Source organism: Pinus tabuliformis, chromosome 7 (genome assembly GCF_031772625.1).
Source record: "Pinus tabuliformis cultivar Carrire ecotype Pingquan chromosome 7, CPIR1, whole genome shotgun sequence".
Taxonomy (NCBI): Eukaryota; Viridiplantae; Streptophyta; class Pinopsida; order Pinales; family Pinaceae; genus Pinus; species Pinus tabuliformis.
In genome coordinates, this window is record NC_142293.1 from 2,046,061,069 (window position 1) to 2,046,088,681 (window position 27,613).

General features: G+C 40.8%; 1 pseudogene; it reads right to left on the bottom strand.

Annotated features, from left to right (window-relative positions):
* Positions 1 to 797: 797 nt before the first annotated feature.
* Positions 798 to 27,613, bottom strand: part of LOC149256734 (polypyrimidine tract-binding protein homolog 1-like) — a 119,728-nt pseudogene continuing 92,912 nt past the window's right edge.

Below are 27,613 nucleotides of genomic sequence, written 5' to 3' on the forward strand. Positions count from 1 at the left end.
ATTTACGTTTGGAAGGTGAAACGGTTGTCAAATTGTGAACGACTTTGAAGCGTTATCTGACCTTTTCTGATATCCTGTGTAAACAACACTGCTCTATTGAGTCTGTCCGCATGGCTATCTGATTCTTCTCCTTCACATGATCTGGAATCTGTAGATCCATATTCGAACAATAGCAGCCTTAAGTTATTGTTAATAGGCATATAGTTTTTCAATGAGGGCCTGCGGAAATGGTCTGACTTGAGGGGAGATGCTTGATAGGGCACTGCCCGAAAGCCTCCATATTTTCTGTTGCTCCTGCGTATTGAACTCTTAAACAAAAAAAAAAAAAAAATCAATTCATATTCTTATGCAATGTTGAGAGTTGCGCCTATCAGTAATCCTCTACACCCTTTTCTTGTTGAATAATATTAATTTTGCTGAATACACTGTATGATTTATTGCGTTGGTGTATTTGAAGACTGGTATGCGTGGTTATTTTGGTTATAATAATTGATATGCTTGGAGGTGTGGAGACTAACCGTGATAGTACTCTTAGTGCTCTTCTTTCACATATATATACACTTGTGTTGCGATACGTTGCTCTCGGCGCTAAAATGAATCGATAGTTCGTGACCTGTGTTGTGATACCTATGGTTCATTTGAAGTGGTGGAACAGTTTGCAGTATATACACGATGTGTATGATGGTCCCTTGGATGAATGTATTGCGTGATTGAATAATTAATTTGTCTCTGGCTATCATAGCGGTGGCAATATCCAAATATTGTATTAATGCCTGAAATCCTCCATTCTTCTCAAATATTGCAATTTTCTGAACTCTACCAAAAGCTGAAAATACCGTATTTAAAACATCAACTGTCACTGCATATTGCATATTTTCAATGGATGCAAGAAGAACATTACTCTCTAGCTCCCTTCTTTTCCTACAGTAAACTGCCCAGCTCCATCTATAGCAGAGGGGTTCACAGGAAGGTTTGGATTTGTGTAGTCTCTGCTGCGATGACTCTGAAATTTGACATTTAAGTCAGTGTGAGCAGAAAACGATATCCGCATATGGCATGAAGCTACATGTTCTAGAAGGAAATATCTTGGTATGCTTCCTCCATCCAACGCACTTCTTGCAGAAGCAGCAGTATCGGCATCACTAAATTGCACCAGTGCCTGAAAACCTGCAGTCTTCTCGAATGTAGCAATCTTATGCACGAACCCAAATACAAGCATGTCTATGCCTCTGGCTAAGTAATGTACATAATTTCTACGCACATCGTCAGTGTATGTATCGGTAGCCTACATGTATGAATCCTACCATGCGCAGGACGGTGAAAATATTTGTTATTTATACGGGAACAGAAGTAACAATTTGCAGAGTCCACCTATATTAACAATAAAGTTTGAATCTACCATAGCGCATTGAATTTTATGTGGGGCATTGGATATCAAAGTCTTTTTAATGATTTTTGGTGGCATTTCTCATCTTATACTGAAGACAAAGCGACCGAGAGCTTTTAATATCATTGCCACAAGAGGAATTTGTTTTCTGGTATGTGCGAGTCATGTGTCATATCAGCTGTTGGTGATTAATTGGTAGTCATATCAGCGGTTGGTGAATTTATGCTGTGAAACCCTTGTAAATTGCAATATTGAATTGGTTTATATATGCGCATTGGTCATTTTAGTGTGACTCCATATACTGTGCATTGGTTGTTTTGGGCTATATCTGGTATTTGTATTTTGAAGACAGAGTATTATATGATGCATGAATTAACTACTGGGCATATGCGTGTGTCTGAATAGTTCTGGAAGATCATCATTTTCACACCACAGCAAGCAATTTGTAGTTTATGAGATTATGTACAACTCTTTCTCTAGCGATCTGTAATCCCACAATTGAAGCTACTCCACATGCTATCATCAATAGTTACAAGAATGTATTAGTAGTCGCTATTGAATTTGACTATTCTTTTCCACTGGCCGAGAAAGTGAAGGAGTATTTGAAAGATCCAATTCAATTTAAAGTTGCTGCTTGTTCAATTTAATTGTTCCTATTGTGCAGTTTGGGCATAAATTTATGTGCAACAAACAAATTTGTTTTTCTCAACAGATTCTAATGAGAAGATTGCTTTAATTGTTGGGGTGATATCAACATTATATGCACCAGATTGTCTGCTATTTGTTGCAAGCATTGTGATTATTTAGGGTACATTTTCACTCCAAAACAAGTTTCTAGTGGTGCATTTCTATTGAGAAAAAATGGCTACAATTACTGAATTATTAGAGTTCATGAAAACTCTTATACAATCCACTGTTGATGACACATTACAAATCAGCAAAGGCTCTCTCTCAAAAATTCAGACATGTCTACAAAATGCACAGGAAAATATTGAGTTTTTGCAGCTGGAAACAAAGCTACAACAGGAAGAATTATAGAAGTGGAGTCATCATTCTGAATCTGTTTCTGTTCAGAATATTGAAACAGACTCCCATAAATAGCCAAACAATAATGTTACAGTTCATTCAAATAAAGCAGCAGTTGTACATGCAGATGCAGAAACTCAGTCTGCACTTCCCAAGCCCATCATTAGACCTTGGGAACAGCTTGTCCACAACCAGCACAGAACTGGTCTTGGATATGACAAGGACTTTTCCTTTCATATTCTAGACTATGCCAAGCCCATTCAGTTTCAAAGTGCTGGATTCATTCATGACAGTTCACCTGCTCCTTATGACAGTTCAGCTTCAGCTGTTCCAGATTCTGCCCCTCTTCCACAGCAACAACAACAACAAGAGATTGTGAAATGCCAACACTGTGACCGAGTTGGCCATCTGAAAGATCACTGTTTTGATCTTCATCCATGTAAGCACTGTCATAAAACCAGTCATTCTTCAAACAGATGCTTCAAAAACAAATGTCCTGCAAGAACAAAGATTCATCTTGGATGGATCGCTTCTTGGCAATGGGCATCAACAACCAAGAAGATATTCCAAACACATGTCAGAACTTGTTCCAGAGTATTGAACAATCTTGCAGTTTAGTTTTCTCCATCATCTCACCTTGTATCTGACAGGGGGGGAAATGATGGTCATCTACAAGCTTCAAAGCCACATCAAGCGAGCCTGAGCGACAACCTGCCACACCAGTTTCAGAGTTGTAGCCAGAGACAAAGATGCCCCTGAACATGCCTTCAGTTGGCAATCTGGGACACTTCCTCTAGCAGAAGACTTCAACTTCTTGCCAGTTTTGGAAGAATTCCAGGAACAAAATTGAGAACACTTCCTCTAGCAGAAGACTCCAGCTTCTTGCCAGTTTTGGAAGAGTTCCGGGAATTGCATTAGCATTCCAGAGTTGTTGGTCATCCTTAAACCATCACAGGTTGAGACTTCCCTTTTCAGGTTGAAGTTTTACCTTTTATGCAGGGTGAGACCTCCCTTTTATGGTTGAAGGTTTCCCTCTTTAAAACAATAGGATCAATTCCTCTAGCAGAAAACTTCGGTTTCTTGCCCGTTTTGGAAGAGTTTCGGGAACTGCACTAAGTGTTCCAGTGTTGGTGGTCATCCTTAAACCACCGCCCTTTTTACCAACATTTCATAGAGCGCATTCAGCCTAGTGCTGCCATGCATTTTTGCACATTTTGTATTACAGCTCTCTTCTTGGACTCATACATAACCCTTCGGATTAAGGGGGGGAATGTTGGACACCTAATCCTCAATGGGTTAGTGTGGAATCTGAATAGACCAAAGCAGTCCAAGAGACCTTGGGATGTGAAACCCAACGGTCACAACAATGTACTATAAATTTATATCAGTTGTTAATAAAAATTGTACTCACATGATTTATCTTTCCTATTTTATGTTTCCCACGTGTGTTTAACAGTTAGGTTCCAAAGCATTTTTATGTTCATTGAATTTATTTTACAGTTGATCCTTCTTAAGAAGTTTTCCTTTAAGGTTCACCACATGATGTAGATATACAATTCCCAAAATGCAATCTAAGATGATAAACAAGCATTTAATCTTATTTTTGCAATGAAAATCCTAGCTACTAAGGAAAGAGAAGCGAGATTCTTTCAACATAGAGCAGAGAGCACACACTAGATGCACTGTCCTAAATCAAAATCAACAAGAAGTCTAAATGGAAATGCACATGCATGTATTTTTTTTTCTACTTTCTTAATGTGTAAATGACAAAAATAATTCTAAGTACAAATTTGAGTTATCTTTTCAAAGCGACAGTACTAACAATTTTCTCTTCAAAAGACGAAAGGAAGATAATGATGACACTTTGCAATTTTGAATTGAAAACTGTTTTTAACACTTGAAAAACTATTAATTCAAATCAAATACAAGAGTAACAGTGTAATTGACCATCAATAATAGTAGGATTCTTTTTTTTTTACTGAAAATGACACTTGCGACACTTCCAAATCAAAAGACGACAGTTTGATTAAGCTACTTCTTTGTAAAAGAGAACTGTAAATGGCGAACAATACATAAAAACATTCACAATTCTTTGTACAATGGAGGTAGAATAATGGAAAGGAAGGGAGTTTCCACAATGGTATACTGATCACAGACAGCAAAACTCCTGAATAAAGCTGAAGAGAGTGAAGAAAAAACAAAAATATGGAGGCAGAATTATCCTTATCTGATCATCACACCTGTAACATAGGGAAACAGGGATGCATCTCACCTACTGCACACGAGAGGTGCGATGCATCCAGATTTCCTAGAAGAGAAGGTGCGATGGTATAGGGACGAGGCTTTAATTTGGTTTTTGGTCACAATTTGCAGCTTAGTTCAAGGATTTATGCCGAGATAATGATAGTCAGTAAATACAAATCATAGGGGCTGAGCTAATGAGGTTACTTGAGCCACCATTAGGGAAATTAGGATGTTTGAAAATTGATTGTTTAGTTTATAAACAAAACCCAGAGATAGACTGAAGTCGCATTGATCTACTTTGCACTTGCATAGCAAATGCAGTTCGAAGGCTAGCTGGCTTAACTTCAGGCTTCGTCTGTAGTTTATAAAGCAAACAAATATAGACAAGAAAACAATCTATTCACTCCCCAGTGGAGTCGCCATTTTGTTATCGGGAAATCTAGTGTCCATTCAGAGCTGCTAGTCCCACTAAGACGGGTAGCTATCTTAGAAACAAACAAACTAAAGTTACTTTCGTTTTCCTTTATGAGAAGTAGATGGAAGAGAAGTAGAGTACCAACCTCAATCTTTCGCTTGGCTCCTTGCTTGTTTCCTCTCCCCTCTGACAGATCTTTGCCACTCCTTCCTTGCTTACCCCACTTCAAAGAGCACCTATAAAGTCAAAGCAGCATAATACCATCAAAGTACAAAGATCTACAATCATAAACAATATAGGACTAGATATATATTGACCACACAAATGCATATATCATCAAACATACAAGAATGTGGAGGAAAACTCAAATAGCTTTATTGATAGAAAGAGTAGAAGAGAGGATTACAACCCATTGATCTGACCCAGCATCATCCTCCCAGCATGAAAGCCCTTCTTCACCTCATGAAAAGCTTAGATCACCCAACACTATGATGTTCCACCAAGAAACCAACAACACTTCCTTACAAAATACAAGGTTCCAGCCTCCGAATCTATGGGATGAGGGATCCATATATAGATGTTTGCAGGGGGGTGAGTCAGCTTCTGGGATTTTGATTAGTGTCCTCTCTCTGATAGTTCTTGGTTCCACTTGGAGATTCATGATCTCTTACTCATCCCTAGGCGAATTCAGAGAGGCAAGTGTCACAGGAGAAGTTTCTGGAAGATTCCATGATCATCCACCTTGCAAACTGTCTCTACCATTTGTCTACTCTTGCCCATCACACCCTACAGAAGGGATTTTCGGTATGCATCGCACTTTTTGCATGTGGCAGGTGAGATGCATCGCACCCTTAGCACTGAGCAGTCTGTATGGTCCAATTCTGAGTAGTTTCCCATGGAGAACTTCTGCGAGATGATGTAATCAGCTGACCTTGTTCCTTTAGGGTATGAAACAACACTTTTAGGGACTCAAAAGCCCTTGGTTTATGGACATATATGATTGGGGTTGCAGTGCCCAAATATGTCTATAACAATTATGGAGCAGATAGCTGATATTTTCATAGAACCTCTTCCTCGAGAGGCATTTGAACATCTTCATCAAAAGATGGGGGTTATCTCTTTAGCATCACTCAAGTTCATTCATAAAGAGGTTGTAGGACAGGGGGAGTAGTTCTACAGGGGGAGCAGTTTGACAGGAGGAGTCCGTATGCATTCCTTTGCCATTGATGTCAAAGTGGGAGAGCAAAATAATATCGCCATCAATAAAAAAGGGAGAGATTTTTGACATAGATTGTCATTGATGTCAATATGGCAATATGCGAGGAGCTAGAGGTAGCAAACAGAGCCATCGAAGAAGAAAATAGAGCCATGTGAGGAGAAAACAAAGCTATCATGAGCAATATGCCATAGAATACACTATCTGGAGCTATCAGAGCCATCGGAGGAAGTAAACAGAGCTATCGAGAGCTATCGGAGCAAAGTATGGCAAAGAATGCTAAAGAATACACTATCGAGAGCTATCAGGAGTAATATAGTGTATATGCATGAAAATACACTATAGGAGGCGGAAGACTTAGTTATATTGCAAATACACTATCGGAGGTGGAAGATCTAGTTATATTGCAAATACACTATCGAAGGTGGAAGACTTAGTTATATTGCTGATACACTATAGGAGGCGTATGACTTAGTTATATTGCAAATACACTATCGGAGGTGGAAGATGTAGTTATATTGCAAATACACTATCGAAGGTGGAAGACTTAGTTATATTGCTAATACACTATAAGAGGCGGAAGACTTAGTTATAGTGGAATACATCATCGAAACGGAGAAGTATATATATATTGGCGATATGATAATCGGAAGTTCGGTTATGTGCCATCACCCCAAACCCCCAACAATGACATATATGTGAGGACCCGACGGAACATATAAGTTCGTGTGCATAAATAGTGAAGTCTGCCAAAAGTGTTCTGAAGCATGTTTTTAGTGTATTTTAGATTTTTGGGCTCTAAGCCTTTGTTTATGGGAAAACTAGTGTCTTGTCAAACAACTAGCCCTTTAGGTTTGGCAGCTACCCTAGAAATAATAGTTTAAAGCAATTCAATGATTTCTTCTATGTGTAACAGATAAGAGAAAGATAATGGAACACCCCAGCAAAATGGGGTAGTTGAAAGAAGAAACTGAACAGTTCAAGAAATGGCAAGAACAATGTTATTAGCAGCAGACTTGCAGCCAAAATTCTGGAGAGAAGCAGTTGGGACAGCTGTCTATACCTTGAATCAAACTCAATTAAGACCAAATTGTGAAAAAATTCTTTATGAATTATGGAAAGGAAAACATGCTTTAGTAAAGTACTTTAAGATATTTGGAAACAAGTGCTTCATAAAAAACAATGATGGCTCACCAAGAAAGTTTGATTCTCGGGTTGATGAAGCGATATTCCTTGGATAATCTACACGGAGTAAAGACTACAAGTGCTACAATTTTCGACTAAGGAAAATAGTGGAAAGAATTGATGTAAATATTGATGAAGACCTTCCAGAAAAAGAAATTGAAGAACATGAAGATGTTCCTCTTATTGAAGAAGAAGAACCTGAAGAAGAAGAAATAGATTAGGAAGAAGAAGAAGAGGAAAAAGAACAACCTCATACCCCTTTAAAGATGAAGTTTCTCCAAAAATATCATCCAGAAGAGAAGATTATTGGCAATAGAGATGAAGGGATGCAAACCCAAAGAATGATGATAATTACACCAAATAGAAACATTATTGCTTTTCTATCCATGATAGAACCAAAACATTTTCACAAGCAAGTAAGGATCCTCATTGGGTAAAAGTCATGGAAGAAGAAATGTCCCAAATTGAGAAGAACGAGACATGGGAGCTGGTACCTCATCCAAAAGACAAAAACATAATAGGAACCAAGTGGGTATTCAATAATAAAATGAATGAATATGGACAAGTTATCAGAAACAAGGCAAGGCTTGTTTGCAAAGGCTATTCACAAATTGAAGGAATTGACTTTGAAGAAACATTTGCACCAGTAGCTCCTATGGAAGCTATCAAGATGTTCTTGACATTTTCTTGCTCAAAAGGATTCAAAATCTATGAAATGGACGTAAAATCAGCATTTCTAAATGGGGAACTCAAGGAAGAAGTCTACATGGAGCAACCAGAAGGGTTTGATCTAACGGAAGGAAAAGACTTAGTTTGTAAGCTGAAAAAGGCATTATATGGGTTGAAACAAGCTCCTAGAGCTTGGTATGCAAGATTGGATCACTACCTACAACAACATGGCTTCAAGAACGGAGTGGCAGGAAGTAATCTCTACATAAAGGCGGATGAAGGTAAGTTACTAGTCACACTTGTTTATGTTGATGATCTGATTTTTTCTAGCAATAATGATGAAATGAGCCATGAATTTTCTCAAAACACGTCAAGAGAATTCAAGATGTCAATGATAGGAGAGTTATCTCACTTCCTTGGACTACAAGTATCTCAAACTAGAGAATGATTGTTTATATCTCAAGCCAAATATCTTAAAGACATGCTTAAAAGATATGGAATGGAAGATTGTGCACCGATGAGCACACCTATGACTACAAATTGCAAATTGAGCAAAAATTATGACTCCCTTCCAGTAGATGCAACTCATTACAGGTCAATAATTGGATCCCTTCTGTACTTAACTGCTACAAGACCCGACATAATGCAGGCAGTAGGAATGGTGGGAAGATATCGATTTGCCCCTAAAAAATCCCATTTGTTAGCTGTAAAATGAATTCTCAGGTATCTAAAAGGAACTCCTGGTTTCGGTATTTGGTACCCTAAGAGCTCAACACTGACTGTAACTCCATACACCGATGCTAATTGGGCCGGAAGTGTAGATGATCGAAAAAGTACGAGTGGAAATACATTCTTTCTGAGAGGCTGTTTAGTAGCTTGGCTTAGCAAAAAACAGACATCAATATCATTATCCACAGCCGAAGCTGAGTATATAGCTACAGCAGACTAGTGTACTCAAATACTATGGATGAAGGAAGCGCTAAAAGATGTCAACATAGGTACAGATCAACCGATTACCATCTGTTGTGATAACACAAATGCTATCAGTGTCAACAAAAATCCAGTGATGCACTCAAAGACCAAACATATACCAATCAAGTATCATTTCCTTCGTGAACAAGTAGTTGAACAAAACATCATCTTAGAATATATCAGTACTATGGAGAAGATAGCTGATATTTTCATAGAACCTCTTCCTCGAGAGGCATTTGAACATCTTCGTCAAAAGATGGGGGTTATCTCTTTAGCATCACTCAAGTTCATTCATAAAGAGGTTGTAGCATAGGGGGAGTAGTTCTACAGGGGGAGCAGTTCAAGAGGGGGAGTCCGTATGCATTCCTTTGCCATTGATGTCAAATTGGGAGAGCAAAATAATATTGCCATCAATAAAAAAGGGAGAGATTTTTGACATAGATTGTCATTGATGTCAATATGGCAATATTCAAGGAGCTAGAGGAAGCAAACAAAGCCATCGGAGAAGAAAATAGAGCCATCGGAGGAGAAAACAGAGCTATCGAGAGCAATATGCCATAGAATACACTATCAAGAGCTATCAGAGCCATCGAAGGAAGAAAACAGAGCTATCAGGAGCTATCGGAGCAAAGTATGGCAAAGAATGCCAAAGAATACACTATCGGGAGCTATCAGGAGCAATATAGTGTATATGCATGCAAATACACTATCGCAGGCAGAAGACTTAGTTATATTGCAAATACACTATCGTAGGTGGAAGACTTAGTTATATTGCTAATACACTATCAAAGGCAGAAAACTTAGTTATAGTGGAATACACCATCAGAACATAGAAGTATATATATATATATCTATATATATATATCGGTGATATGATAATCGGCGGTTTGGTTATGTGCCATCACCCCAAACCCCCGACAACGACATATATGTGAGGACCCGACGGAATGTATAAGTTCGGGTGCATAAATAATGAAGTCTGCCAAAAGTGTTTTGAAGCGTGTTTTTAGTGTATTTCAGATTTTCGAGCTCTCAACCTTTGTTTTTGGGAAAACTAGTGTCTTATCAAACGACTAGCCCTTTAGGTTTGGCAGCTACCCTAAAAAAAACAGTTTAAAGCAATTTAATGATTTCTTCTATGTGTAACAGATAAGAGAAAGATAATGGAACCAACATGAAACTTCCGCTTAATCCCTTGCTTGCTCTCTCTCCCCTTTGACAGATCCAGCAACTCCTCCCCGTACTTAACACGCTTAGAGAGTACCTACACAAGTATGGCAACAAAGAACCATCAAAGCATCATGATCTATTATAACATAAGCATTACAGAATCAGATATATAATGAACAAATGATAGCATTCACAAATGATAACATTCACAGTTGCACAATCATATGGAAGAAAACTTGAAGAACTTTATTAATAGAAGGGAGAATTACAACCCAGTTGTCTAATCCAACATCATTCTCCCAGCTTCAATCCCTCTTCACCTCATGAAATAGCAAGATCACACCAACAATACAATGCTCTTTCCTCAATTACAAATTATCAGCACTTCCTTGCAATTCACAACATTCCAGCCTCTAGATCTCTTAGATGAGGGATCCAATTATAGATGTGTGCAAGGGTGTGAGTCATCCATGGGGTTTGATTAGTGTCATTCCACTTGTTACAATTGGTTCCACTTGGAGATTTCTTAGATCTCTTACTCATCCTTGGGCGGATTTAGAGAGGCAAGTGGCATAGGAGAAGTTTCTAGAAGATTCCATGAGCAACCACCTAGCAAACTGTCTCAGACATTTATCCATCCTCACCCATCGCACCCTATAGAAGGCCTAATCAATATGCATTGCACCCTAACAGTGTACCACTCAGTATGCATCGCACTTTTCTAGTGGAGTAGTGAGTATGGTTTAATTTAGGCCATTTCTGGATGGTTTCTCAGATGGAACTTTTGGGGAATGATGTAACCAGATGACTATATTCTTTTAGGGTATGAAAAAAATATTTTAGGGGTTGATGAGACCTAGTTTATTGAAATATAATTTTGGGGTTGAAGTGCCCAAATATGTCTATAATAGTTTCCCCCTAAAGTGTGAAATCGTAAATATTGATGTCAGGTGAAATGCGTTATCATGAGGATCTGAAGTTTCGAACTAGAAGGTGACCTGCATAAGTTACAACACAATACATAATCATAATATAATTTTCATGATCTAGCTGAGGGATGCATTCCCATTCTCAGCTTTATAAATCCATTTCATGTACATAGATCAGATAGTCGTCTACAAATATAGGCTAGTGATTCTTCAGATATAGAGCCATCATCCATGGGTAGGATGACCATCTGTGTAGAGCCTTTGTACATTTGATGTTTTTATATCCCTGAATATATCGCAACCCAGATGGATGAAACTAGATCCGGGGTCTTCAAACTCGTTCAATCTTTGCCTGATGTACAAGTCAATCCATGAGAAGAGATGTTCTGAAGTCAAACATGGAAGGACATCGCCTGATTACCAGCCAATGATGTAAGTTGTTAACAGATGCGAGAGGAATCACCGATAATGATAATGACCCTCAAGGTACTATAGTACAACTCACGTGGTGTGAATATATGATCTAATGTCGAACACCACGCAAAATATGTCAATCAAAGGCCATTGATGTCAACCTATCGCTAGAAGTGAGAAAGTTGCCATTGATGTATGCAAGCTTCAAAGCACTGAAAGGGGTGTTTCTAAGTCAACTTCTGGGATAATGAGCTGATGTCGACAAGAAGTGACTCATCGTAGGAGGGCTTTGATGCATCCCACATCTATGACATGAAATGAAGAAAATGATTTCTGGAGGTGAAAATGAACTGACGGCACAAGGTTCAGGAATGGCGGTCATGAAAAATGAAGTTTGGAGGTATTGCAGTGGATGAGACATTAACTGGATGGTGGTTTCTCAACTGAATGACTTCTCTTGAACATGTCGGTGACACTGAGATGAATTGGTAGCATTAACCCCAAAATATGGATGGTATGAAAGACCAATGGTGAGATGACCGATGAATGGAATAACCCAACCCAACTCAATAATGGAGATGAAGTGAAAGTGTCATGTTCAAGAGCGACCTACTACCATAAGTTCTTCAAGTTTTTTCCTTTTTCCCCAGTCATTGTTGACCAGTACCTCTTTATTTTTGTCAAGCTTGAGGAGGATAACATATGCTTGTTCTATAATTTTCCCTTTGGGCAAACCTGTCACTATGTTTTAATGAGTCTAGCGACAATGAAACTCGATCTCGTCTAGAATGGACAAGTTTGTCGCTATTGTTTTAACGAGTTTAATGACAAGGATAACTCGGTCCTTTTCATGTTTAGAGAGCTTTAAAAGGGACAAAAAGAAAGATCCATAAGTTATTTTTCGTAAAATAATCCCTCAGGGCCAAAAAAGGATAAAATAATACAAAAGGGATGACTTTTCCAATCACTTTAACGAGCTGAAAAAGACAAGCGCTCGAATTTTTTCGTAGGATAATCCCTCGGGTCTAAAAAAGTATAAAATCATATAGGAGGGATGACTTTTCCAATCACTTTAACAAGCTGAAAAAGACAAGCGCTCGACAATCTTTTCATATTTAACAAGTCTGAAAAGGGTTTAAAGAGGACTTGATTTTGAGGAACGAGTGGTGTCAAGGGTAGCAACTAGTTTCGGTGATTTTGGAGCTTCTCAAAACATTTTGATTTCTATGAAGAGACTGGCTAATAAGACCACTCATCGCAACTGTTCCTCAAAAAGGGTAAAACAACCAAGTGAAAGTGTATGGTCGGCCGAAAAGATGGTGGTGATGAGATGAAAACAACCAAGGCTCAAAAGGATGACAGAATGGCAATCGCAAGGGTTTATTACTTGTAAATGGGTTCATTTTTTGACAAGCTTGAACCATGGGGAAACTAAACTTGGATTCGGTTCCATGTTTACACAAGCTTGAAACAAACAAACTATGCTTGGAGTCAGTTTCATTTTTACATAAGCTCGAAACGACAAAACTATGCTTGAAGTCAGTTTCATTTTTACATAAGCTCGAAATGACAAAACTATGCTTGAGATGGTTTGCATGCCCCTAGCATGATGAAAGGGAGAGTCTCTTGTAACCAGATGGAAGTCATTGCGGTGAGGCGGGATGATTATCCAACACCTCTTTGGTTTCGTCCAAAATAGACAAAACACATGTTTGGCTTTGTCTAGCATAGAAAAAGGTGAATGGTGTGTCAGACCAATCACGTAACCTACAGGGAAACTTATCTTTTACAACTAGGTGCATTCCTGTCACACGGAATCAGTCAATAGTGCGGACACAACCGACCTTCCTAGAAGTCTAAGACATTCTAATGACAAACAAAACAAACGAGAGCAATCCTTCTCTAAATATGTATTGCAATATGAGAAATCAAGTGTGTGGCTCTTACCTCTAACCAAACGTTGTTGTAGTAGCTCAGCTTCGTTGATCCGGATGAGCTCCTCCTTTTCTCCAAAACCTGCATTCACCAACAGTCAAACCATTAAATAGCACCTGATTATAACATAAAACAAAGCATATTCAACATATAGACCAAGGAGTACATGAAATAACTCATAAATAACAAGTTATTGAGAAGAATGGACTCATTTGCATTAATAGGTAACAAAAAGAACAATTACAACCTGAGCCTTGGTGTTGTGCAAGTTCCTCCCAGGGTCCTTCAAGAGTTCTCCTTTAATTTGACAAAGCTCACCCACTTCCAAATAGAACAAGCAAAGATGGCAATCTCTCCTCACAAGCTTCTAAATGGGAGTCCTAATTCCTGCAGCATCTACCCTTAGAAATGTTTAGCTTTCAACCTCCCCTCCTTCTGGCCCAATGCCTGTATTTATAGTGTTCAAGAGGAAGTTAATCAAGTCCACCATCAATGGGATAATCCCCTCTTTGGATGGGATAGCTCCCTTATTGATGGGATAAGTTCCTCTTTGGTAGGAGTGCATGAACCATCTGGAGGCGCTCAATACACGTCGAACAACCTTCTAGACTGCTCTAGAAATGACCACAAGTAACTTTTTAAAGATGAAACTTGCGCATTTTAACCTTTACAGGGGGACGCACCTGCCCCTTTACATACAGAGCGTCCAAAGACGCAGCTTTTGTGAACATTGGGTGCGTACCCGCAGGTAAGGTTGAGAGAACCTGCGTCCCCAGAGATAAATACATTTATATAGACTTTCTCTCTTTTTGGAGTTTGACATGGAGAGAAGAGGCATAAGACTTGCCTAAGAGGATAGCATGACTGTTGATAGAGCCATACTAACTGTAAATAGTCATGGTGACATTTTTTAGTGTAACAGATTGCCCCTTAAAGTGCGAAGCCTGTAATAGATTAGGGTTTTATAAATCTAGGAAGGGTGAAGCGCTTTATCATTTCAAGGATTATCTCGTGGAGAGCCTGGTCAGAACCTGCAATTTTCAACACAAAATACATGTATAAGATTATATCATCACTGAGGTAGGCATTCCCATACTCAGATCAAAACTTTAACTAACAGACTAACTACTCTGATACAAGAATGATCTTGTAGTACATCATAATCATAGACCTTTGTAGAAACAGTATGGGCACAGCCATCTGTTTAAGATTAGTCTATTTAGAAAATGAATACAAAATTCCTCGCAGCCTGGATGGTGGAAACTAGATCCAGGGTCTTCATTTCTGCTTCTCGAATTGGTACGATTCTAGCCATGCGAATAAATGAGTTGATGTCGAACATGGTAGAAACCACTTGATTACCAGTCGATGATGTAAACTGTTAACAAGTGTGAGAGAGACCACCAATAATGTCAATGGTTCTCAAAGTACCCAGTACAATCCATGAGATGTGAATGAATGAGTTGATGTCGAACATTTCACGGAATCCTTCGATCGAAAGTCAATGATGTAAACTGACGTCAAAGGCGAGAAACCTGCCATTGATGCATGTAGACTTCAAGGTACTGACGAATTCTAAGTCATCTCTCTAGATAATGTGCCGATGTCGATAGAAAGCGACTCATTGCAGGCAGGCCCGCAACACGAAATCATTGTTCAAGTTGAAGAAATATTGCTGTAAGGACTGACTCAGGGACGGTCAAATGGATGACAAGTATTTTGCAGATGAAAGTTTTGCTTGCAGACCTCTTGAACACATAACGACACGACAGATGGCTTGGTGATGAATAACTCAAAGTTAACCCTTGGAACCCGGCTGAAGACTTTCAAAGTGGTTTGATCAACTGTGAGATAAAGGATTTCCCAACCCAGGTGAATGAAAAGTGTCGTGTCCAAGAGTGGTAATAAAGTTTCTTCTGAGACAAAAGATAACAAATGGGCTCATTCTTCTCTCTTTTCCCCCACCATTTCTGGCAAGTACCTCTTTATTTTTAACAAGCTTGAGGAGGATAACATATGCTTGATTATAAGCTCATCCTTCGGATGAGTCCAACCTAGTTTTGATGCGAACCCTAGGAAGGAGTGGTTCGTTCCTGTTTGTAATTGAACAGGTCCTTTACTGTGAAATTTTAACGAGTCCAGTATAGGGATAACTCGGCGTTTTTCAATTTTAGAGAGTCTGAAAAACTTAAGAAGACTCTAAGTTGAGCTTTTTCGTAGATTTGTGTCCCTCAAGCCCGAAAAAGTATAAAATAATACCTGGGGGAACCGCTTGATCTTGCGACCAAGGAGTACTTTCATAATTAGTGCCACTGACCTGAAAAGTAAAAAGTGATCAAGGACACGTCGTTTTATTTCCATATCGAGTTTGAAATGACAAAAACCCGGCAATCTTTTCCTGTTTTTACGGTCAGAAAAGAGCTATAAGGGGACCGTCTTTTAATTCCGTTTTAACGAGTGTAAAAGAAACGCTCGGCAATCTTTTCATATTTTAGGAGTTAGAAAAGAGCTTAAAAGATGACTCTGAGGTTTTGGTTCGTGAAAAATGACAATTTTCCCTCTAAATCCCTTTGTCCTGCACAAAAACTACACATTACTCATACCTGTTTAAGATAGGCAAAAATGCATTGAAAAATATCCTTTCATGGTGAAAAATGAACAAACCTAGCATTCACTCATCCAAAAAACCTATAAAAAGACTTTTTGCCATGTCATTTTTACCATTTTACTGTTGAGGTTGAACAAAGGGCTTTTGGCAAGAAACTTCCCGTGGTCGTTGCGGAGAATCCGACCGTCAGAATCGAACGCCGTCTCTTCCAGGTATTTTACAACATCCCCCTCTTCAATTTCATCCGTTTCAAAGTTTGATTTAAGTTTTAGTTTTGATTTTTGGGGGGTTTTGGGTTTCAAAGTGCGCTCTGCGGGGGACGCAGGTGCCCTTCGGGTGACCTGCGTCCCCCGACTTTTTCCTGTACAGGAAAAAGGTCGGGGGACGCAGCCCACCTTCAGGCCAGCTGCGTCCCGACGCTCTGTGTTCTGAACGCGGGATGCGTCCCCCGTGAAAGGCGGAATTTGAAACCCCAAACTCCAAAAACAACCATTTAAAATTTCCCAAATGAATTCTAATCTTTGTTTCTTGGTGTGTAGGGTACTCACCATGTTGGATTGGAGAGAAAGAGAGCACGAGGACGTTGATTTAGTTGCAATTGAACATCAACCTTCCATTGATGCCCTAAAAGCATGCGGGTTATATAAATATTGGGCCATACCTGGCATGAGGGCTCAGGTGAGATTCTTGGAATGGCTGGTTGAGAGATGGAACGTTCAAGAGCAATGCTTTTACATAGGAGGGCACCAGCTCGAGATAGAGCCCTCTGACGTATACTTTCTCACTGGCTTGCCAAATAGAGGCAAGCAACTCAATCTAGCCGGGACTAGGCCGGGTGGCCAATCCCTTGCTAGTCTCCGGGCAGATTGGTGCACACCCAATGCACACCATGCGAAAGGCGTGGAAATCAAACACATCTCTCTGTGTGAACTCAAAGTTATAGCTTTCACGGTTACCAGAATTTGCGGTGCAGCTGCTTTACATATTGCCTCCGGGTCCCAAATGCGGATGGCGATTGACCGTTACCAAGGCACCATTTTCAACTGGTGTGATGCTGTGTCGGCCAATATGAAGGCCCAACTGACTAGGGTAAAGAACGGACAACTGAAGACCTTTGGATATGGGCCTCTAGTTGTGAGCTTTTCCCTAGAGAGAGTTCTGATGCTGATCCCTCAGCACCTCACAGTTGATATCTTGGGTCCTCGGGAGCCAAAGCTGATTCGATGGGTTACGGTGATGGCCCGGCATCCTGACGAGGGCGCGGCAGTTGTTCGATTCCCTGATAGTTATTTTCACTGGTTAGAGGACCAGGTTTCTTCGATGCAAGACTTTCCATATGCCGGAGAAGATTTTCGAGGTGATCCGGACATGGTTCTTCCACAGGGAGAACAATGGGATGACAGAGGTACTTTATTTTTCACGAGTTTTCAAATTATATGTATTTTTTTTTTTTATATATATCGTCTCAAAACTGACAGTGAAATTTTTTAAAATGCAGATGTTGGTCCACGGTGCCCAGCCAACCTCCGGCCTTTTGAGAGGAGACATCCAGTTGCACCGGTACCGGCTCCACAGGATGCGGCTGCAGAGTCACTAGCTGAGTTGGAGCATGATCTAGAGCGTCTGACGGCGGATATGCCTGAGACTACTATAGATGATATTCCTATCAGACTTCAGCGTTTTGTAGTTGCAGTCCCTGGGCCGTTTAGGAGATTTTTGTGTAAGGTAGCCCGTGCAGTGGTGTCGTATAGAGAGCACCACCAGTGATTGGCTAGTCACTTTGTAGACACATGTGACATTTTTTACTTTTTGTACTTATCATTTTGCCGATCATAAGGTGTTTTTCAACCTATGATCGAAGACGATGTATATTTTTTGACACACTTCTATCTATATATATATCACTATTACCGGCTTATCTTGTTTAACATATGTGATGAAATGCTTTTAAATTTACTTGCATGATTATTGTAAATGTCTGTCTAACATTCGAGAAGCAATTGCATCTGCTAATGTATTTAAAGACCTTGGAATATGCTGATATTCAATGTAATCAAATTCACGTTCCAAAAGACGCACTCTCAAAAATAACCTTAATAACACAGGATTTCTAATGGCATATACTCTATTAAGCTGTAATACAACAAGTTCAGAATCTAACCTCACTATCAAACGTCGAATTCCAAATGAAATAGATTCGGATAATAATTCAACCACTGCACTGTATTCTGCAATGTTGTTCGTTGTTTGACCGAGGCTTACCCCATGCATAGAAACTAACTCGTCAGAGGGCGAATAGATAACCCAGGCTGCGGAAGAGATATTTCGTGTACTACGACAAGCACCATCAACAAATCCAATGTATGTTTGGAGAGGCGTCGACATCTGCAATATTAAGAGTAAAACCAAGATAAGCCAGAATATCGACAAAAAACACACTCTCTAAGCTAAGCACACTGACTAATTAACAAACATACTAGCTAGAAAGAAAACCTAACCTAACTAAAAATTCTCCATACCCACCATTTAAGCATAATACCTCTTTAGGTAAAGTCCATTTCTGGGTTTACCCAAAGAGTCCCCATCAAAATCTACCAGCTCATAAGCCCCTTTTGCTAGCTTTCACTTTACAATGTAGGGTCCATGCCACATAGGAACGAATTTTCCAGCACCTAGCTTATCGTTAGCTTGATCATATAATAGCACTAGGTCTCCCTCTGAAAAACTTCGAGGAGTCACATTTCTATCATACTGAGCTTTCATTCGGTTCGCGTGAGTCTCGATTGCCAATGTAGCGTCACGTCGAGTCTCATCTAATTTAGCTAAGTATAATAAACGTTTCTCCTCTTCGGAAGTAGCTGGAAGTAATTTGACAGCCATTTGAAGTGATGGGATTTCGCATTCAATTGGTAACACAGCTTCCAAGCCATAAACTAGCTGGAAAGGAGTGAACCCTGTTGAAGTTTTCACTGAGGTTCGGTATGCCCATAACGCTGAAAATAACATGTTGTGCCAATTCGACCGATGAATACCAATGGTTCGTCGAATCATGATAACTAGAACTTTGTTGATAGACTCAACCAAACCGTTGGCTTGGGGATAATAAGGAGTAGAGCTATCGTGGCGCAAACCAAGCTGGCTTGTAAGCTCAGTCATCATGATGTTTCGAAAATGGCTCCCATGGTCAGTAATGATTGCTTGTGGGACACCAAACCTAGTTATAATATGATTGAATACGAAACTGCAGTTGTTTTGCCGCTTGCGTCGAATGTAGGCATCGCCTCGGCCCATTTAGTAAAATAATCAACCGCGAGGATGATATACGCATGCCCCCCGGCCGAGTGAGGGTTACAAGTAATAAAATCGATACCCCATTTGGCGAATGGACCAACGGCAATTATAGGGTGGAGAGGAGCAGGTGGTGCGCGCATCTTTCGATCAAACACTTGGCAGTTGTGGCACTTCCGGACTGCAATGATACAATCTTTAAACATAGATGGCCAGAAGTAACCAGTGCGCAACACCTTCTGAGCTGTGGCATACCCAGACATATGACCGCCACATGCTCCAGAGTGACAATCATTCAAAACCCTCTCAGCCTCTTCGTGAGTTAAACAACGCCGAAAAACTAAGTCTGCCCCCCGGCTATAAAGTGTATCTCCAATAATTTTGTATTGCTGGGATTGAAACCGAATTTTTCGACGTTCCGCCTTTGAAGCTTCAGGCTGAAAGGTTTGGGTTTGGAGATAGATGATTATATCCCCGTACCACGGATCTAAAGTACTGATAAGGAACAAAGATTCATCCGCAATGGGCTCCTCTGCCACAGTTTCTGTGTCAGCACACGGGAAATCACAAATCAATTCCGCAAAAACTAAGGATTTCTTAGACTTGGACTTCTCGAACTCCAAGTCGAACTCTTGCAGGATAACGATCCATTTAGAGTACTTGCCCCCTAGCAATTGTTTTGTCAAAATGTAAATCATAGGGTTGCAATCCGAAATGACTGTAGTTTTACGGAGAAGAATGTAGTGACGAAAACGCTGGACAGCTTGAACGGCTGCCAGGGCCAATTTCTCCACATGCGAATATTTCAGCTCAGTGGGATTTAAGGTCCTACTAAGATAATATATCACATGTTCCGCTCCGAATTCATCTTCTTGAACTAACACCATTCCAATGGTGGAATGCGAAGCTACGAGGTATAAGAAGTAGTCCTGGTTGTAGTTGGGAGGATGCAACAACGGTGCATGGGTCAACGCGTGTTTAAGTGCAGCAAAAGATTGTTGGGCAATCTCATCCCAAAGGAATTGAGCGTTCTGTTTCAACAACTGTGTAAAACCTTTAGTGACCTCGGCGTAGTTTGGGATGAATCGGCGTAAAAAGTTCACTTTCCCTTGCAAACTTTGGAGTTGACGCAAACTCAAAGGAGGAGGCAATTTGATGATAGCTTCAACCTTCGAGGGATCGATGCGAATGCCGGCTTTTGAAACAACAAATCCCAGCAATCGACCTGTCTCTATACAGAAAACACACTTGTGGGGATTCAACCGAATACGATAATGCCTACACCTCATGAAGATTGCTCGTAAGTGGACAAGGTGATCAGCTCGATGTAATGAATGAGAAGGCAAATCATCGAGATACGGTTGCACAATGTGCTTGATGTCATGAAATGCATAAGACATCGCCCGTTGAAAAGTGGCTCCGGCATTCTTAAGCCCAAAAGGTAATTTGCAATAAGAAAATGTTCCCCATGGACAAATGAATGTCGTTTTTGGTTGGTCGGCAGGTAGAATATTGATTTGATTATAGCCCAAAAAACCATCCATAAAGGAAAACATTTCACTTCCGGCACAATCATCAATAATTTGATCGATATAAGGCGTAGGATAGTTGTCTTTTGGACAAGCTCGATTTATATCCCTATAGTCGATACAGATTCTTATTGTTCCTTGTTTCTTGTTTACCTGAACAATATTCGATACCCAATCCGTTAACGGGATCGGATAAATGAAACCTGCTTTCAACAGCTTCTCGACTTCTGCTTTAATCGCAGCCGCTTTCCGAGGGTGAATCTGGCACAACCGTTGCCGGACGGGTTTAGCATCCGGGTAGGTCTTTATTTCATGAACAACAATGGCAGGGTCGATTCTCGGCATTTCCTCGTAAGACCATGCAAACACATCGCGGAATTCTTGGAATAGGGCCTTGTAAGTTTGGATTTCATCTTCTGTACATGCGGCACCTATATGAATGTTCTCCTCAATTCCGGGCTTCACTGAAATATCAATGGGAATAGTACGAGAAATATTCCCTAAATTCAACTCTGAATCAGAATGTTTCGTTGGATCCTGAGCGTCTTTGACATATTCAGCGGTAAAGATAGATGAAAAATCATTTTCAAAAACATCATCCTTAGGTAAAAATGAAGATCTGTGATGGAGATCTTCCCATGGTAGATCGTCTACACTTAGGATTTCACGAAGTTGTTCGTCAGATGACACGACTTCGGGAAACGCTATCCGTTCTAAGGTTGATGTGAAAAGTGATTCTCCACTGACCACATTCATTTGGTCAACCTTGGTTGAACGCGAGTCGGTAAAAGACATGACAGCTTCATAAGCAATTTCATATGGACTCAAAGGCATAGCATCACCAAATGAGTCTATCTCAGATTCAGATGGGATGATCCAAGGATCATCATAAATAATGTTTTCTGACGTAATCATATGAATTGATGCAAATGAAGGGTCCGCGTTGATTGGAGGGAAAGGAAAAGTTCCCAGTAAACCGGAATCTTTAACTAAACCTACACCAACATCCCTATAAGGGATTGTCGTCTTACCGACATGCTGGATACTCTCTGAAGAGGCTGGGTCGGATGAAAAGTATGTCAGCTGATCAATCGTCACGATCTTACCGTTATGTGGAAACTTGATTACTCTGAAGACCGATGACACGACCGCTCTCATAGCATATGACCAACTTCGACCCAAAAGAAGGTTGTAGTCTAGAGGGGCATCAACCACTTCCACATCCAGACTAACGGTTTTACCTTCTACCCCTATAGGCAATTCCTGTAGAATACCAAACGGACGGAACCCACGGCCATCAAAGGCCTTAAGGATGGTCGGGGATTGGTTCAGTGAAGGAGAACCAAGCGATCTCCAACACTGAATTGACATAATACACGAAGAAGCTCCTTCATCAATCACAATCCGATGAATAGGTCTGTTTTTGACTATCACTGGAATCTGGAAAGCCATCTGATGAGGGAGACACGGTGTACTATTTTCTAGATCGAAGATTATCAGGTTCGGGTCCTGAATATCAACAGCTCCTATAGCCGACAAAAGTAATTTTCGTTGTGCTGGGCATGATTGCAGCACTTCTAAAGCCGACATTGCTGAGGGTGAAATAGCTAAGTCCTCAACAATGTTGTAATTCTGGGCCGCTCTCGCATGTGGATTGAAAGCAGACCTTCGAAGTACACCCTTGGCGGGTGGTTTAATTACTAAGTCCGGGTTAGGTTTTTCGATCTGTAGCGGATCGGGACCAGGAGCTGAGGTTGACGGAATAGAATGAGAAGATTCTGCTTCCTTACCATCAACAGGAGCCTTACTACCATAATCTTGCGATCGAGTCGCAATCCTCACATGAGACATCATCAAAATGGGTTCTTCACTGGCAGCCGAGGAAGAACCTATCATCTTACTCTCCTGCTTTGGAAAAGGATCTTTCAATACGGCAGGAGCGGAAGAACCTTTGACTATTTTCGCAACCTCGGCCCGATGCGGGCAATCTCTTGTAAAATGATCTTCTTCACAAATAAGACAAGGATATCGAGGTTTGCGTTTTTCGTCATTGGTTTCCGACTTTTATGTTTTCTCCTTTGGAGCCTTGTCAGCTTTAGCCTTCTTCTTTCCACCGTTTTTGGATTTGGCCGTAGATGACTCCACGGCATGAATATCGGCGGAAAGTTCAGGAGAAGACTCTCCTGTCGGGGAATCGGGCAAGGTGATTATAGGAGTAGTAGAATTCTTGGAAGATTTCTTCTTGCTCTTTGTGTTCACCGTGCCAATCATACCGTCAGCAGCATGAGATCCCGAAGGAGCAGCAGCGATTTGATTTGATTTTGGAAGATCTGGAATCTTCTCGTGTAACGTACCCGACTGAGTATAAACTAAGTCAAGATACTGGGCTTGAGCAATGACTTGCTCCTCAGTAACTACTCCGGCCTTAGCTACATCTTCAGTAATCTTCGGCAATAATGATTTGACAAACCATTCAGCTAAGATTTGGTCCGGAATAAAAACTTTCACTAACCTTCTTCGACGTCTCCACTCATGAATGTGATCAGAAATATACGTGGACGTCGATTGTTTTAGTGAAGTTAATAACTCCGTGTCGTTATCGTATCTGACCGGCAACTGAAAGTGAGTTAAGAACGAGGTGGCTAACTGGCTAAAATTGTAAAAAGAGGCCCGTGGTAACTCAATGTACCACTTGGCCATGAGACCAATGAGTGTACGCTGGAAAAGACGTAAACGGATCGAATCATCCGAGATAGAATTTGAAGCACACCAGAGGTGGTAAGTCATCACGTGATTTGATGGATCCTCTCCAGACTTACCTTCGAACTTGGGTATATCGCTGGGCAACTTATTGGGCATTGGCGGCCAAAACGAAAGATAATTTATCGGATCGTTCGTTAGGCGCGTCAAGTCGGGTAAATCCAAAGTTGCAATGAATGGCAATTGCTAGTTAGGATCTCTAAAACTCTGAGTCACAAGACCAGCTCTAGGAGGAGGATACCTAGGATAACTTGGAACAGGAATCGCATTCGGGATATTATATCCTCCTGGAAAACCAGGATTAACCGGACCGTACTGGGGTTGTTGAGGTTGTTGATAAGTATACCCAGGATACGGTTGATACTGGTAAACCGGTTGTTGGACAGCAGGCCCGTATTGGTACTGTCCCTGGTTCTGTTGATACGTATACTGTGGTTGAGTTGTTACAACAGTACTTAAACCAGGTTGCCCTACAGGCATCTGGACCGTGGTTTGAATCGTGGATCCAGACAACGGTACAGATGTCTGAGGGGTGGTTGCAGAGACAGTAGAAACCGGAGCTGTCGATACTCCAGAAGTAAGTGTAGTAGATGTTGCGGTAGTTGCAGCAGCCGTTTGAGATGGAGTACTAGGTGCGATTGGCGGCTGAGTAACTACCGAAGTTACAGAAGTCTGAACGCTTGACTGGACAGGTTGCGGTTGCTGGGGTGGACCAGAAACTACAGGTTGTCCAGTTTGAGGTGACGACTGTATACTTGGCTGCAACACCGGTTGACCTTGCGAAGGATTCCACACTATCATTCCGGGGTATTGACCCATAACAGGTTGAGGATACTGAGATCCATAACCGGATTGAGGATAGGATTGATAATTGAAAGGTGCAGTTCCCATACCTTGAACATATGACTGACCTTGAGGCGGTTGATAACCTTGACTCGAGTATTGACCTTGAGGTTGATAACCTGGAGGTAAATACTGATACTGGGGTTGACCTTGACCTTGAGGTTGATACCCTTGAGGTACATACTGATACTGAGGTTGACCCTGGGGTACATATTGAGGCTGGGGTTGGCCTTGAGGCATGTATTGCACCATAGGTACATACTGACCTTGAGGTTGCCCCCCAGACGCAATTTGTGTACCTTGAGGTTGCCCCCCAGGCATTAATTGAGGCTGCCCCCCAGGCAGAAATTGACCACCTTGAGGTTGGGAAACGGGAACTGAACCTGACATCATGTAAATGTCTCCTACACCCAATGGTATATTACCATTGTTTCCAGCTAATAACCCATGATCAATGGGTTGAGGAGATGCTCCCGCAAAGGTACCAGAAAGTGATTGATACCTAGTAGGAACAGAAGGACCACCATACAAGAAAATTTCAGGAGATGGAGTAGACACGGACGACGAACTAGACATATTTACAGGAGTATAAATACCTCCGGATGGATAAGGAGTACGAGGTGGAGAAAAACTTATCCCTGAGTTGTCCAAATAATTAGTTAACGAAAGATACCAAGTAGTACTCCTAGGTGGACTGTAAAAGATAGATTCACGCTCTCTTAAGTCAAGAGTAGGTTGATCTTCAAGAACAGGGCCTACTTCCTCTTCTGGAATAAGTTCTTCAATAGCTATCAAACCAGAAGGAAGATTTTCGGTTATGACTCTTTCAATCCTAGGTGAATCAGGAACACTAGAAGTCGGAGTAACAGGCTCAGATATTTCAGGTTGTTCGCCTAAATCACTGGTAGACGAAAAACTACCAACCAGTTCAGAAACTGCAACAGCTTCAGGATTGTAACCTGTCTCTAAACCTTGGTAATCCGGATGGACTACCAACGAAGACTCTCCTTCTTCAGGTGAACCTACTCTACTGCCACTAGGAGGAGTTACAAGGACTTTTAAACCTTCGTGATGACCCGGGACGTCTTCAGGAGGTCCACCCCGCGATCTACGGAGTTTCCTCAAAAAATCAGTTCTGGTAACAATCTCAGGTGACTTGCCCCGAAGTCTACGGGACTGTCTCGGTAATTCCGCCACAGCTAAAAACTTTTAACTACTACACACGAAAACAAAGTAAAATCTCAAATCAAACCACCTAAAGTCTCTAAAGAACCAAACAAATTTGAATCACACGCCTAAAGAATCTAGGGCGTCAAACCAAGCACAAACAGTAGCCTTCCAGACCGAAAGCGCTAGTTGGTGATGAAACCCAACATCGCCGGATTCAGTACAGAAGTGGCGGGTGGAACAGTTACCCCGGCAACCTGCTTAATGAATAGACCGGCACAAGTTCCTCCACTTTAACCGTCTCAAGTGAAGTGAACCCCCCGGAAAATCCAAGTGAGTCTAGCCGACGTCTGCTCCAGGTATAGTGGGATCTTCCCTCCACCGTCACCTCTGTAGAATCCTAAAGATAATGGTCACTAAGGTTACCAACCGCAACAAATGCACCTGGGGGAACAGTCTAAACTCCGACAGCACGCAAGGGCAGAGTATCAAGCTCAATCCCCTTGCCGGTTCCTTGACAATAATCCAAGGTTTACCGACAAGTGACCCCTGGCTCCTCGACAATGGTTAATCCTAGGTTTACTGTTTGTAATACGTGCGTGTCTGGCGTCGTTCCCAACGAGGGAGGATTGATCCCCTCACTAGTTCGGACACGAGCTCGTGCTTCTCCTTTAAGAGGAGCTTTCCCAGAGTACAAATGAGACAATTGGATTTATTCTATCACAAGATAAGCTACTTGTTTGGTTTTGTTGTCTTGGAGAGTTAATTACTCTCCTACTCCAAGACACTAGCCTGATCTAAATTGGTGTTTCAGAGCCCTAGTAAATAAAAGTTACTACGTTGATTTTACTTTAAGCGTTAATTTTATGGTTTTTCCTTAAAGACAAAAGGTAGCGGAAGTGAAACCAATGGTGTGTAGACTCGACTCAATCCACGACAAAAATGCACTTAAGATGATTTACCCTACTTTCCTTTTTCAATGAAATTCCTAACTAAGAGAGTTGAGAGATGCAAATTTTATAGAAAACAACTTTCTTAGTAAAGACAATCAAAGAAACAATTCTCTTTTCTTTCCAAGCATACAAACATGACCACTCCTTACGTGCACGAAAAACTCTTTTTCTTTCAAAACTCTTCAATGCTACTTGAAACAAAACTTTTCAAAGGAGATGTTTTTGTATTTTCTCTTATCTAATAAAGCATATAAATATATTTTAATGAAAATCAATCTCAAAAAGCTATAAAATCTATGAAAACTTGACTCACAAGCAAATCAAAAGGGAAATTACTCTAAGCAAACCTAACGAGGCAAAAGCCTACAAAGATGATTCTAGGATGTTTTACTTGACCAAAATCAAGTCAAGGACTAGCTAATGCAGAATCAAAAGACCAGTCAAAACAAAACTCAAATCTTTTTGTTCTTTTCGTAAAATGGAATTCAAGACTTAATCAACAAGCACTTCGAAATTTGCCCAAAGAGACAACTCAATGGTAAGCTGCTCTCACAGGTAGACTTTATGACAGGTCTGACTTCTAAGAAGGCTGACAAAACCAGAGAGATCTAAGGCTTGACAAGTTCTACCGCCAAAGTCACTACAAGACCTACTCAAAAATCAAACCCTAGGGCTTAAACTTCTATGAAATCCACTAAAACACTCAATGCTATCAAAACAAGTTCAGGTGAAGATCTTTGACAAGAGACTAATGGATCTGGGTAGTAAAAACTAAGAAAAAGCAAAATCTAAGAGAAAAAATGCAAAAAATGGAATTTTTTCAAATTTTAGCAGGGGACGCAGGCGACCCGTTAAGACAGGTGCGGGCCCGCTCTGTGCACACAGCGACAGTGCGTCCAGGGA